At 49.0% G+C, this 11,468-nt stretch overlaps 1 long non-coding RNA gene across 1 annotated transcript; it reads right to left on the bottom strand.

Annotated features, from left to right (window-relative positions):
• Positions 1-9,889: 9,889 nt before the first annotated feature.
• Positions 9,890-10,409, bottom strand: LOC132539374 (uncharacterized). Its single transcript, XR_009550615.1, has 2 exons — positions 10,271-10,409; positions 9,890-10,161 (listed from the first exon to the last, which is right to left on the bottom strand). It is a non-coding gene; the product is annotated as an uncharacterized LOC132539374 (long non-coding RNA).
• Positions 10,410-11,468: the final 1,059 nt, after the last annotated feature.

Genomic DNA, 11,468 nt, shown 5'->3' with positions numbered 1-11,468 from the left:
ACACACACACACACACACACACACACACACACACCTGTGTCCTGCTCAACTCTGTCTTATGGTGGTGCTGGGGATTGAACCTGGGGCCTCAGAAGCTCAGGCATGAAAGTTTTTGCCATCACTATTATGCTGTCTCCTCTCTCTTTTTCATAAATGAATAAATAAATCTCTGGGGAAAAATAAAAGAAATACATGACCCGTCCTCTGGGCTAAGAGTGGAGTGAGGGTGGATGACAGCCAGACTCAGACTTAGACTATGGGGAGGGAGGGGTAGGCTTCAGGGTTCAAGGGGGAGAGCTGGACTCTGGAACAGAGTGGTTTTTTTTTTTTAATTTTCTTTTTAATATTTATTTATTTATTTTCCCTTTTGTTGTTTTTTATTGTTATTGTAATTATTATTGTTGTTGTTAGATAGGACAGAGAGAAATGGAGAGGGGAGGGGAAGACAGAGAGGGGGAGAGAAAGACAGACACCTGCAGACCTGCTTCACCGCCTGTGAAGGGACTCCCCTGAAGGTGGGGAGCTGGGGGCTCGAACCAGATCCTTACGCCGGTCCTTGCACTTCGCACTATGTACACTTAACCTGCTGCGCTACCACCGGACTCCCAACAGAGTGGAATTTGATGGTGAGGAAGTGGGGACCCACTGGGGGTGTATTGCTGGAGGGAAGGGGGAGGCAGTGGGTTCCTGCAAGGGAACTTGGGGAGCATGTTGTGCAATGTGGGAAGTGGGTAACTGGGCTCCTGTTACCCCCACAGTCCCTCCCAGCTGGGTGCAGAATGATGCTGGGACCTCTGGGCTGTGGAGGGCTGTCCCTGCACCTAGCTCCTCTCTCTGTCTTGAAGCTGGGGTGCACATGCTTTTCCTGAAGCCCTGACTCCACAGGAGGGGACCTTGGGAAAGATGGCTTGGTTTGGTTTGCGGGGGCCACTTAGCAAATGCGATAGTACAGTTGGAAGGCACAGGTCCTGGGGTTTCATCCCTGGCTCCACCCACAGCCAGAGCTGAGTGGGGCTCAAATGACCAGAAATGTCACCTCCTCACAGCAGCAAACTGGGTTGATGCCTCTTTCCTCTCAGAAGAGGCTGGCAGGATGGAGGAATCTGCCCCCAGCCTCTCCCCTGCTTCCTTTGGGTGGGACCCCCACAGCCAGCCCTTCCCACCTCCCACCCCTGCCTGTGTCTCTGCATGTCCTCTCTTCTTCTTATAAGGACACCCTTGCCATCAAGGCCACCCTGCTCGGAGTGACCTCATCTTGATGAATGACTTCTGTGAAGACCCTGCTTCCAAATAAGGTCACATTCTCAAGGAGGCTCTGGATAGATGCATTGGGAGGAGGGGACACTAGCACAGCATAGGGGGACACGGAAGGGCGCGACCAAAACACCAGCCAGCTCTGCCCTCTGTCCCCACAGAATTGCTGGACCTTGGGCAGCCCAAGTCCGAGTCAAGCTGCTCTCCTGTGGCTGCTTAGAGTCCTGAGATCAGATGGCTTCACGCAGGCTGGGCCACTGTGCACTCAGTGGCAGGGAGGGTTGGTGGGGGTGTCTGGATGGGAGCTGGTTCTTTCCCCGGATGGGGGGAGGAGGCAGCTGAGGACCTGCAGCGCCCTTCACCCCGCCTGCTCTGGCTTGGGGAGGACTGGAAAAGGGCGGCAAGCACCCAGGGTGTGGGCCTGTGGGTGATGCCTGCAGGGTGGGGGGAAGTGCTGGAGCAGCGGAGGGCAGGCACTGCAGGAGGACCCGGTGAGTTGCTGGTGGCCCTGGAGACTCCTCTTAGTTCTGACTCGTGGCTCTCTGTGGCACAGCGAGCAGCAACTTGTACAGCTTGTCTAGCTGTGCATGTTGTTGTCACTGTTCAGAGCAGGTGTCAGCATCAGTTTGGTCAGGCCATGCTCCTTGGTGGTCCGACCAAGAAACCCAGGATGGGCCCCCGGGCAGCATTCAGGGACAGGGGGCAGCACCCCAGCCCCCTCTGCCTACCCCTCCAGAAGGCTAGGAGACAGACAGCACTGACTCCCGGAGGGAGGAGGGGCTGGGCCAGAAGTGCTGGAGGAGGAGCAGGGTCTGGAAATGATGGCAGGGGTGCTGCTCATTGGAGGTTCTGTCCTTGGGTTGTCTGGATGCCACCTGGACCCCACAGACCTCACATCTAAGCCACTTTTCTGTGGAAGGCCAGGTCTCAGGTAGCTGGGGCCACACCACCTCCATCCAAGCGGGCCCCCTGCCATCTCTGCCAGCCCTGTCCAGCCCAGAACATGGGTAGGGAGGGAGCCAGGGCCAAGCACAGACTTCCCTCTTGCCTGACACCCTAGCCCCAAGAATCCTCATGCTCTGATATGACCCACATTTTCTAGAACCCTCTGTCCCAGGGAGATAAATGAGTGTGCATTTGGCTGGAGGGAAGTGACAGGGGGCAGGCAGTGATCCTTGCTCATAGTAAGGAAGACATGGCTTCTGGTCCCAGGACCCTCCCAGGGATAGGGGCTCAATGGACCCCCAAGCTCTGGAGGGGCCCAGGCTTGGTTACCCCACTTCTGCTCCCCTGGGTGAAGCTTTGAGGCTGGAGGCACCAGCCAGGGGCACTCATTCATTTTCCTGCCTGCTCAGCCCCATGGCCTTATAGGGCAGAGGAGGAGGACAGGCTTGCTGGGGAGGACAGGGGGAGGCCTGGGGGCTCCCCAAGGTGGCTGCCCAGCTCCCTGGGGGTGATTTACCGCCCCCAGACTCCCTGTTAGTACCCCCATGTCTGTTGTGCTCTTTCCCAGCCTCCCAGAAACAGAACCTCCCTACTTGCATGACTATGCACGAGAGAGAGGGAAAGACAGACAGAGAGAGAGAGAGAGAGAGAGAACACCAGAGCATCACTCTGGCACATGCAGTGCTGGGTATCAAACTCAGGACCTTATGGGAGTCGGGCAGTAGTGCAGCAGGTTAAGCGCAGGTGGCACCAAGCACAAGGACCGGCATAAGGATCCTGGTTTGAGCCCCCCGGCTCCCCACCTGCAGGGGAGTTGCTTCACAGGCGGTGAAGCAGGTCTGCAGGTGTCTATCAGGCGGTGAAGCAGGTCTGCAGGTGTCTATCAGGCGGTGAAGCAGGTCTGCAGGTGTCTATCAGGCGGTGAAGCAGGTCTGCAGGTGTCTATCAGGCGGTGAAGCAGGTCTGCAGGTGTCTATCAGGCGGTGAAGCAGGTCGGCAGGTGTCTATCAGGCGGTGAAGCAGGTCTGCAGGTGTCTATCAGGCGGTGAAGCAGGTCGGCAGGTGTCTATCAGGCGGTGAAGCAGGTCGGCAGGTGTCTATCAGGCGGTGAAGCAGGTCTGCAGGTGTCTATCAGGCGGTGAAGCAGGTCTGCAGGTGTCTATCAGGCGGTGAAGCAGGTCGGCAGGTGTCTATCAGGCGGTGAAGCAGGTCTGCAGGTGTCTATCAGGCGGTGAAGCAGGTCTGCATGTGTCTGCCTTTCTCTTTCCCTCTGTCTTCCCCTCCTCTCACCATTTCTGTGTCCTAAAAAAAGAAGTTCATCCTAAAACAAACTCAGGACCTTATGCTTACAAGTCCATTGTCCTACCCGCTGGGCCATCTCCTCAGCTGCCAACTGCAAGGTGTCTTTTCACTCATTTATTTTATGACAGAGAGAGTGAGGGCCAGGTCACTGCTCAGGCACCTAGTACTAGGGTTAAACCTGGGGCCTCACACATGCAAGTCCTGTGCTCTGGCCTTTTAAAGTAATCATGCTATGGTCCTAACTGTAATCAGGAGAATACAAGGAAAGCTGTTTTTTTTTTTTTTTTTTTTTTCTTGCCTTCAGGGTTATTGCTGGGACTCAGTGCCTGCACCACAAATCCACTGCTCCTGGAGGCTACTTTTTCCCCTTTTGTTGCCCTTGTTGTTTTATCGTTGTTGTGGTTATTATTATTATTATAGTTGTTATTAGTGGTGTTGTTGGATAGGACAGATAGAAATGGAGAGAGGAGGGGAAGACGGATGGGGGAGAGAAAGATAGACACCTGCAGACCTGCTTCATCGCCTGTGAAGCGACCCCCCTGCAGATAGGGAGCTGGGGGCTCAAACCAGGATCCTTACACCAGTTCTTGCACTTCAGACCATGTGCGCTTAATCTGCTGTGCTACCGCCCGACTCCCAAAGTCATTCATTTAAAAATAGATTATTTCTGTTAAGCACACATGGTGCAAAGTGCAAGGACCAGCATAAGGATCCCAGTTCAAGCCCCTGGCTCCCCACCTGCAGGGGGTCACTCCACAAGTGGTGAAGTAGGACTGCAGGTGTCTATCTTTCTCTCCTCCTCTCTCCATTTCTCTCTGTCCTATCCAAAAACAACAATATCAGTAACAACAACAATAATAATTACAACAATAAAACAAGGGCAACAAAAGGCAATAAATAAATAAATATTTTAAAAAACTTTAAATATATATTATTTATTTCTATTTTTAAAATTATTTTATTTATTTATTTATTTATTTATTTATTTATGAGAAAGATAGGAAGAGAGAGAAAGAACCAGTCATCACTTTGGCACATGTGCTTCTGGGGTTCGAACTCAGGACCTCATGCCTGAGAGTCCAAAGCTTTATCACTGCGCCACCTCCCAGACCACAAAAAAAAATATATTATTTATTTCATTAAATTTTTTTATTTCATTTTTTATGATAGAGATACAGAGATGAAGATACACAGAGAGAGAGAGAGAGAGAGAAAGTTCAGCTCTGGCTTATGGGGAGCTGGGGACTGAACCTGTGACCTCAGAGCTTCAGGCATGAGTCTGTCTTTATTAATGAAAGGGAAGGAGGAAAACAGAGAGGGAGACGGTGAGAGGGTGAGAGAGAGGACACACACACAAGGTATCACTCCGGGCACGTGATGCCAGGAGCAAACTCAGGACCTCTACTGTGCCACCTCCTGGCTGCCACCCAAACTTCTCTCTCTTTTTTCTCCACTTTATTGGGAGGTTAACAATTTACAGTACAGCTGCTATGGGGTTGGGGGGAGAGATGCCTGTAGACCTGCTTCACCAAAGCTTTCCCTCTGCAGGTGGGGGGCTGGGGACTTGAGTCCAGCTCTTTGCACGTGGGAACATGTATGCTCAAGCAGGTGAACCACGGCCCAGCCCTGACCAACATGCTTTTAAATCTATGCATCTGTTTCTCCCTCTCCCTCTCCTCCTCCTTTATTCTGACACCGGTGTTGTCATGGGGGCTCTGTGCCTATACAACTCTGCTGCTTCCGGGACCACTTTTTCTTTGATTAAGGGTGACAGACAAAGAGAGAGCTATAGAGGGGAAGAGACCGAGAGGAGAGGCACCTGAAACTCTGCTCCACCACTTGTGAAGCTTACCCCCTGCAGATGGGGACTAGAGGCTTGACCCTGGGTCTTCGTGTAGGTAAAGTGTGCAACCTACTGGGCTCACCACCATGGGACCCCTTCTCTTTTTTCAGTGCAACACAGGGTAAAGAACCCAGGGCTGTGCATGTGAGATACCACTGAGCCACCTCTCCAGACCAATTTGCTATTCTATATATATATATTTTTTAGACAGAGAGTGAAAGGAAGGAGAAAAGCCACTATCCATGGAGCTTCTTGTGCCATCCGTAGGGCTCTCATATGACCCTGGGACTCAAACCCAGGGTTTCATGCTGAGTAAGGCATATAATCTACATGCTAAGAAATCTTCTGGTCCCTGGATTAGGACTTTATTTTGCCTCCAGTGTCATCACTGGGCTCATTGCGTGCACTATGAATCCACTGCTCCTGGAGACCATTTTTCCCATTTTTGTTGCCATTGTTGTTGTTATTGGATAGGACAGAGAGAAATCAAGAGAAGAGGGGAAGACAGAGGTGGGGGAAAGAAAGACACCTGCAGACCTGCTTCACCACTTATGAAGCGACCCCCTCATGTAGGTGGGGAGCAGAAGGCTCAAACCAGGATCCTTACATAGATCCTTGATCTTTGCACTTCATGCCATATGCTCTTAACCCCTTGTGCTACTGCCTGGCCCCCCTGGATTAGGACTAAATTCATGACTGGGAAAGTAGCTCAGCTGGTAGAGCATAAGACTTATATGCCTGAGGCTCTTGGTTCCATTTTTTAAAAAAATATTTATTCCCTTTTGTTGCCCTTGTTGTTTTATTGTTTTAGTTGTTATTGATGTCGTTGTTGTTGGATATTGACAGAGAGAAATGGAGAGAGGAGGGGAAGACAGAGATGGGGAGAGAGAGACAGACAGCTGCAGACCTGCTTCACCACTTATGAAGCGACTCCCCTGCAGGTGGGGAGCTGGGGGCTCGAACCGGGATCCTTCCGCCGGTCCTTGCACTCTGCGCCACGTGCGCTTGACCTGCTGTGCGACCGTCCATTTTCGTTTCTTCAAAATATTTTATTTATTTATTTTCCTTTTTTATTATGGTTGTGGTTATTATTATTGTTGTTATTGATGTTGTTGTTGCTGGATAGGACAGAGAGAAATGGAGAGAGGAGGGGAAGACAGAGAGGGGGAGAGAAAGACAGACACCGGCAGAGTTGCTTCACCACTTGTGAAGTGACTCCCCTGCAGGCGGAGAACCGGGGGCTCGAACTGGGATCCTTTGCCGGTCCTCAAGTTCCATGCCATGTGTACTTAACCTGCTGCGCTATAGCCCGACCCCCTTGGTTCCACTTCTGCCACCACAAGTGCTGGCGTGGTGAGCTTCTTTCTCTCACGTGACAGTTTTGCTTGTTGTATCTTGTATAAAATGAATATTTAAAAAATACTATATAAAATAAATTTAAAAACATTATACATGCCAAAAAGATTATGGCACCACCTCCTTGGATTCATAAAAAAAAAAAAAACATAAGCATGGGAGTCAGGCAGTAACGCAGCGGGTTAAGCACACATGGCGCGAAGCACAAAGACCAGTGTAAGGATCTTGGTTCAAGGCCCCTGTTCCCCACCAGAGGGGAGTCGCTTCACAGGCGGTGAAGCAGGTCTGCAGGTGTCCATCTTTCTCTTCCCCTCTCTGTCTTCCCCTCCTCTCTCCATTTCTCTCTGTCCTATCCAACAACATCAATAACAACAACAACAACAAGGGCAACAAAAGGGGAAATATATTAAAAAGAAGATTTAAAAAAAATAAACATTGCTGGGGCTAGGTAGTGGCACACCTGGTTGAGCACACACATTATAGTGCATAGGACCTGGTTCAAGTCCCTGGTTCTAACCTTTGGGGGGATTCATGAGTGGTGAATCAGTGCTGCATTTGTAGCTCTCTTTTTTGCTTTTCTTTCCCCTCCAGAGTTATCGCTGGGGCTCAGTGCCTGCATTATGAATCCACTGTTCCTGGAGGCCATCTTTTTTTTTTTTTTAATCCATTGTTGTTTTGGCTGCTGCTGTTGTTGAATAGGACAGAGAGAAATTGAGAGAAGAAGGGAAGACAAAGGGGGGAGAGAAAGATAGACACCTGCGGACCTGTTTCACCGCTTGTGAAGTGACCCCCCTGCAGGTGGGAAGCCAGGGGCTTGAACTGGAATCCTTGCATCAGTCCCTGAGCTTTGCACTGTGTGCTTATCCTGGTGCACTACCTGCCTGCCTCTCCCACCTTTTTTTTTTTCACCAGAATATGCTCAGTTCTGGTTTATGGTGGAGTGGAGGATTGAACCTGGGACCTCAGAGCCTTAGGCATGGCAGTCTCTTTGCATAACTACTATGATATCTACCCCACCCTATCTTTCTCCCTCTATATTTCCTCTATTCCCTCTTAATTTATCTTTGTTTCTATCCAAAATAATAATATTTAATAAAAATATTTTTAATATTTTAAAAATTCTTAGAACTAGCAGAAACTCTTTCCCCCTGGCCTTCCTTGAGATAACAGAAACTTAAGTCAAATATTCAGATAAAATTACAAAAAAAATTTATAGGAAACAAAATAAATGTATGATACATTAACCCCTCCAATCAAATAAAAAATTAAGAAATAAAAAAATGGTGCTGAACAAAGTCTGATAATGTTTTTTCTAATAAAGACTTTTTCAAGCACAAATATATGTAGATCAAATTATTTTACTAAAGATGAAATTATGTTACTGGGGCCTCTGCTTTGTCGGCTCCAGCCCAGGCTTGGCCTGAGGATGGGATGCTGATCCTGCCATCCTCCTGTGATCCTAGAGTGAGAAACCCATCCCTAATCTCCTCAGGATCCCTGAAGATTGAGGGGGCATCTGTGTCAGGCCACATGGGGCCGGCAAGAGCTGTGGTGTGGGTGTGGCACTTACTGCACTGTTGCCTATGGCCAGTCAGTGACATTCTGTGGGTGCTTACTCAGTGTTAGATGCTCTTAGAGTCATGGGAACTGACATACTCATTTCTCACAGCCGTCCTCTGAAGTCAGCGCTAGTATCTTGAGATAATGTACGCTAAAGAACCTAACACTTAAGCAGGCATTCACTGAGCATTAACTGAACCAGAATGGGCATGACCTAAACCCCTGTATACACATGAGGAGGCTTAGAAGAGTGAAGTGACTTGTGGAACATCGAGAACCATTCTCACACTTGCCTTTTTTTTTTTTTTTTTTTTTGCATCCAGAGTTCTTGCTGGGGCTCAGTGCCTGCCTGCATTATGAATCCACTGCTCCTGGAGGCCATGTTTCCCCCCCGCCCCCATTTTTGTTGCCCTTGTTATTATTGCTGCTGTTATTGGATAGGACAGAGAGAAATTGAGAGAGGAGGGAAAGACAGAGAGGGGGAGAAAAGAAAGACACCTGCTTCACTGGTTGTGAAGTGACCACCCTCAGGTGGGGAGCTGGGGGATTGAACCGGGATCCTTACACCAGTCCTCCTTGCACATCGCGCCATGTGCGCTTAACCTACTGTGCTACCACCTGGCCCCATCACACTTGCCTTTCTACTTCACCTTTTTCTTTTCTTCCTTCCTTCCTTTCTCTTTCTATCTTCCTTCCTTCTTATTCAGTTATTAAAATAACACCAATTGGGAGTTGGGTGGTAGTGTAGTGGGTTAAGTGCACGTGGTACAAAGCGCAAGGACTGGCATAAGGATCCCAGTTTGAGTCCCTGGCTCCCCACCTGCAGGGGGGGTCGCTTCATAAGCAGTGAAGCAGGTCTGCAGGTGTCTATCTTTCTCTCCCTCCTCTCTGTCTTCCTCTCCTCTCTCCATTTCTCTCTGTCCTATCCAACAACAACAACATCAATAACAACAACAATAATAATTACAAGGGCAACAAAAGGGAATAAATAAATATTAAAAATAAAAATAAGTAAATAAAATAAAATAACACCAATCAACTCTGGCTTATGGTGTTGCTGGGGGTTGAACATGGGACCTCAGTGCCTCAGTCATGAAAGCCAGTTTGTCTAACCACTATGTTATTTCCCTGACTTCTTGTACTTCGTCTTTCTGTCATGCTAGTCTCTGGCCTATTAACTTTCTAGGGTTGTTGTTTGTTTGTTTGTTCGTTTATGTTTTGTGGTGCATGCACAATTTCACCATTCCCAGGCCTGGTTTTTCATTCTCTCCATTTCAGATAGAGGAGCAGAGATACCACGGGCCCAGAGCTTCCCCTAGTGCTGTGTGGTACCAGTGCTTAAGCCCAAACCATGCACATGACAGGGCACAAACCCTACCAGGCGAGCTTCCTTCTGACCTCTCTGGACTTGTCTGGTTCAAAGGGGCAGCCAATTTCCAAACAGCCATTTCCTGCCTTCTCTCCACCCCAACTTCGTGTACTCCTCCACAGGCTTAGCATGCCTTCACAGGAACTGCCGGCACATTAACAATTCCCAATGCTCACACACAGCCTGGGTCTCCCAGTCTGCTGGTGGTGGGCACCCCCCATCTGCCTGCTGGGATCCAGACGGTTCCTTTGGACCGTGTATTCAGTTTTCCAAACCACTGAGGGGGTTGTTTATTAATATCAGTAACTTGCATCCGGGAGATAATTACCTTCAAAGGGCTTGGGCACTGCACAGAGCAGGGACTTGGCAAACGGCTGGCCAGAGATAGAGCTTCCCCTTGTGCTCTGTTCCCATGACCTGTGTGGGCAGTCTCTGAGTCTCTTGTCAAGATCTTTTCTCAGAAGTCCTGATTCATGTCTGAAGATTTATGATCCCTCAGGACTTGCCGTGTCCGCTGGGTCTGAGCTGGCTTCTGCAAAGCAAGGGTAGTAAAACAAAGTTAATTCACCCCGGGTTCCTGGTGGGGGAGTTCACCCGCTACAAGGTGATGGAGGGACATGACACTGGGCCTGGTCACCCACCTCTCTGAGCAGCTCCAAGTCTGTCAGGCACATACATGGCTGACTCTTTGTCTTTGGTGGGTTCCTGTGTGTCCAGATTCTTTGCTTTCCAGCCACCCTAAAAATAACCCCCTTTCAAGGCAATCCCCCAAGTCCCCAGCTCCTTGTTTGGAAAATAAAGCCTATTGGTTTCAGTTCCCCTCACAGAGTCTGACAGGACTGTGGGACCTGACTGACTTTTCTCCTCCACACACAGGGCACCACACTGTGCACAGATGTGATACGTGTACCATGTTTAATTGCCTGTCTTGCCATCAGCTAGCTAGCTCATGGGCTTCATAAAAACAGGGCACTTGTATGCTGAGGAAATGGCTCAGTTGGTGGAGTATAGGGCATGCATGCCAGAGGCTCTCAGTTTGATCCCTAACTCTCCATGTTCCAGACTCTAGCTTTTCTCTTCTTCTCTCATATGAAATAAATAGGGGGCTGGGTGGTGGTGCGCCTGGCTGAGTGTAGATGTTTTAATATGCAAGGACCCAGGTTCAAGCCCCCAGCCCCCACCTGAAGGGGGAAAACTTCACAAGTGGTAAAGCAGTGCTACAGGTATTTCTGTCTCTCTTCCTATCCCCCTTTTCATCTTAATTTCTGCCTGTCTCTATCTAATAAAGTTAATAAAAATTGAAATATCTATCTTTCTCTCCCCCTTCTCTCTCAATTTCTCTCTGTCCTATCCAATAAAATGGAAAATTTTAATATATATATATTACAATATGTAATTATAAAAAGGGGGTGGGGGCTTGCTTCTGATGACTGCTGTATCTCTGGTGCCTAGGACAGTCCATGGCTCATTGCAAGCTGTTATTTATTTATTTTTACCAGAACACTGTTATAGTTTGTGGTGGTGTGGGGGATTGAACCTGGGACTTTGGAGTCTCAAGCATGAGAGTCTGTTTGCATAGCCATTATGCTATCTGTCCTCCACCTATTTATTTATTTATTTTTTTGCCAGCAGGGTTATTGCTGGGGCTTCATCTCTCTCAGTAGCTATTTCTTTTTCTTCTTGATACAGGGTGAGAGGCAGAGAGGGATACAGAGGGAGAGAGATGGAGAGGAGAGACACTTGCAACACTCTTGCCCTGCTCAAACCTCCACCTTCAGGCAGTCCCATCTGGTTGCCTGGGGCTCAAACCCAAGTCCTCACACATGGTAAGGTGTGTAC

The sequence above is a fragment of the Erinaceus europaeus genome, chromosome 7 (assembly GCF_950295315.1).
Source record: "Erinaceus europaeus chromosome 7, mEriEur2.1, whole genome shotgun sequence".
NCBI lineage: Eukaryota > Metazoa > Chordata > Mammalia > Eulipotyphla > Erinaceidae > Erinaceus > Erinaceus europaeus.
The sequence above is the reverse complement of the archived record's forward strand: the minus strand, read 5'-3'. Positions and strand labels throughout refer to the sequence as shown.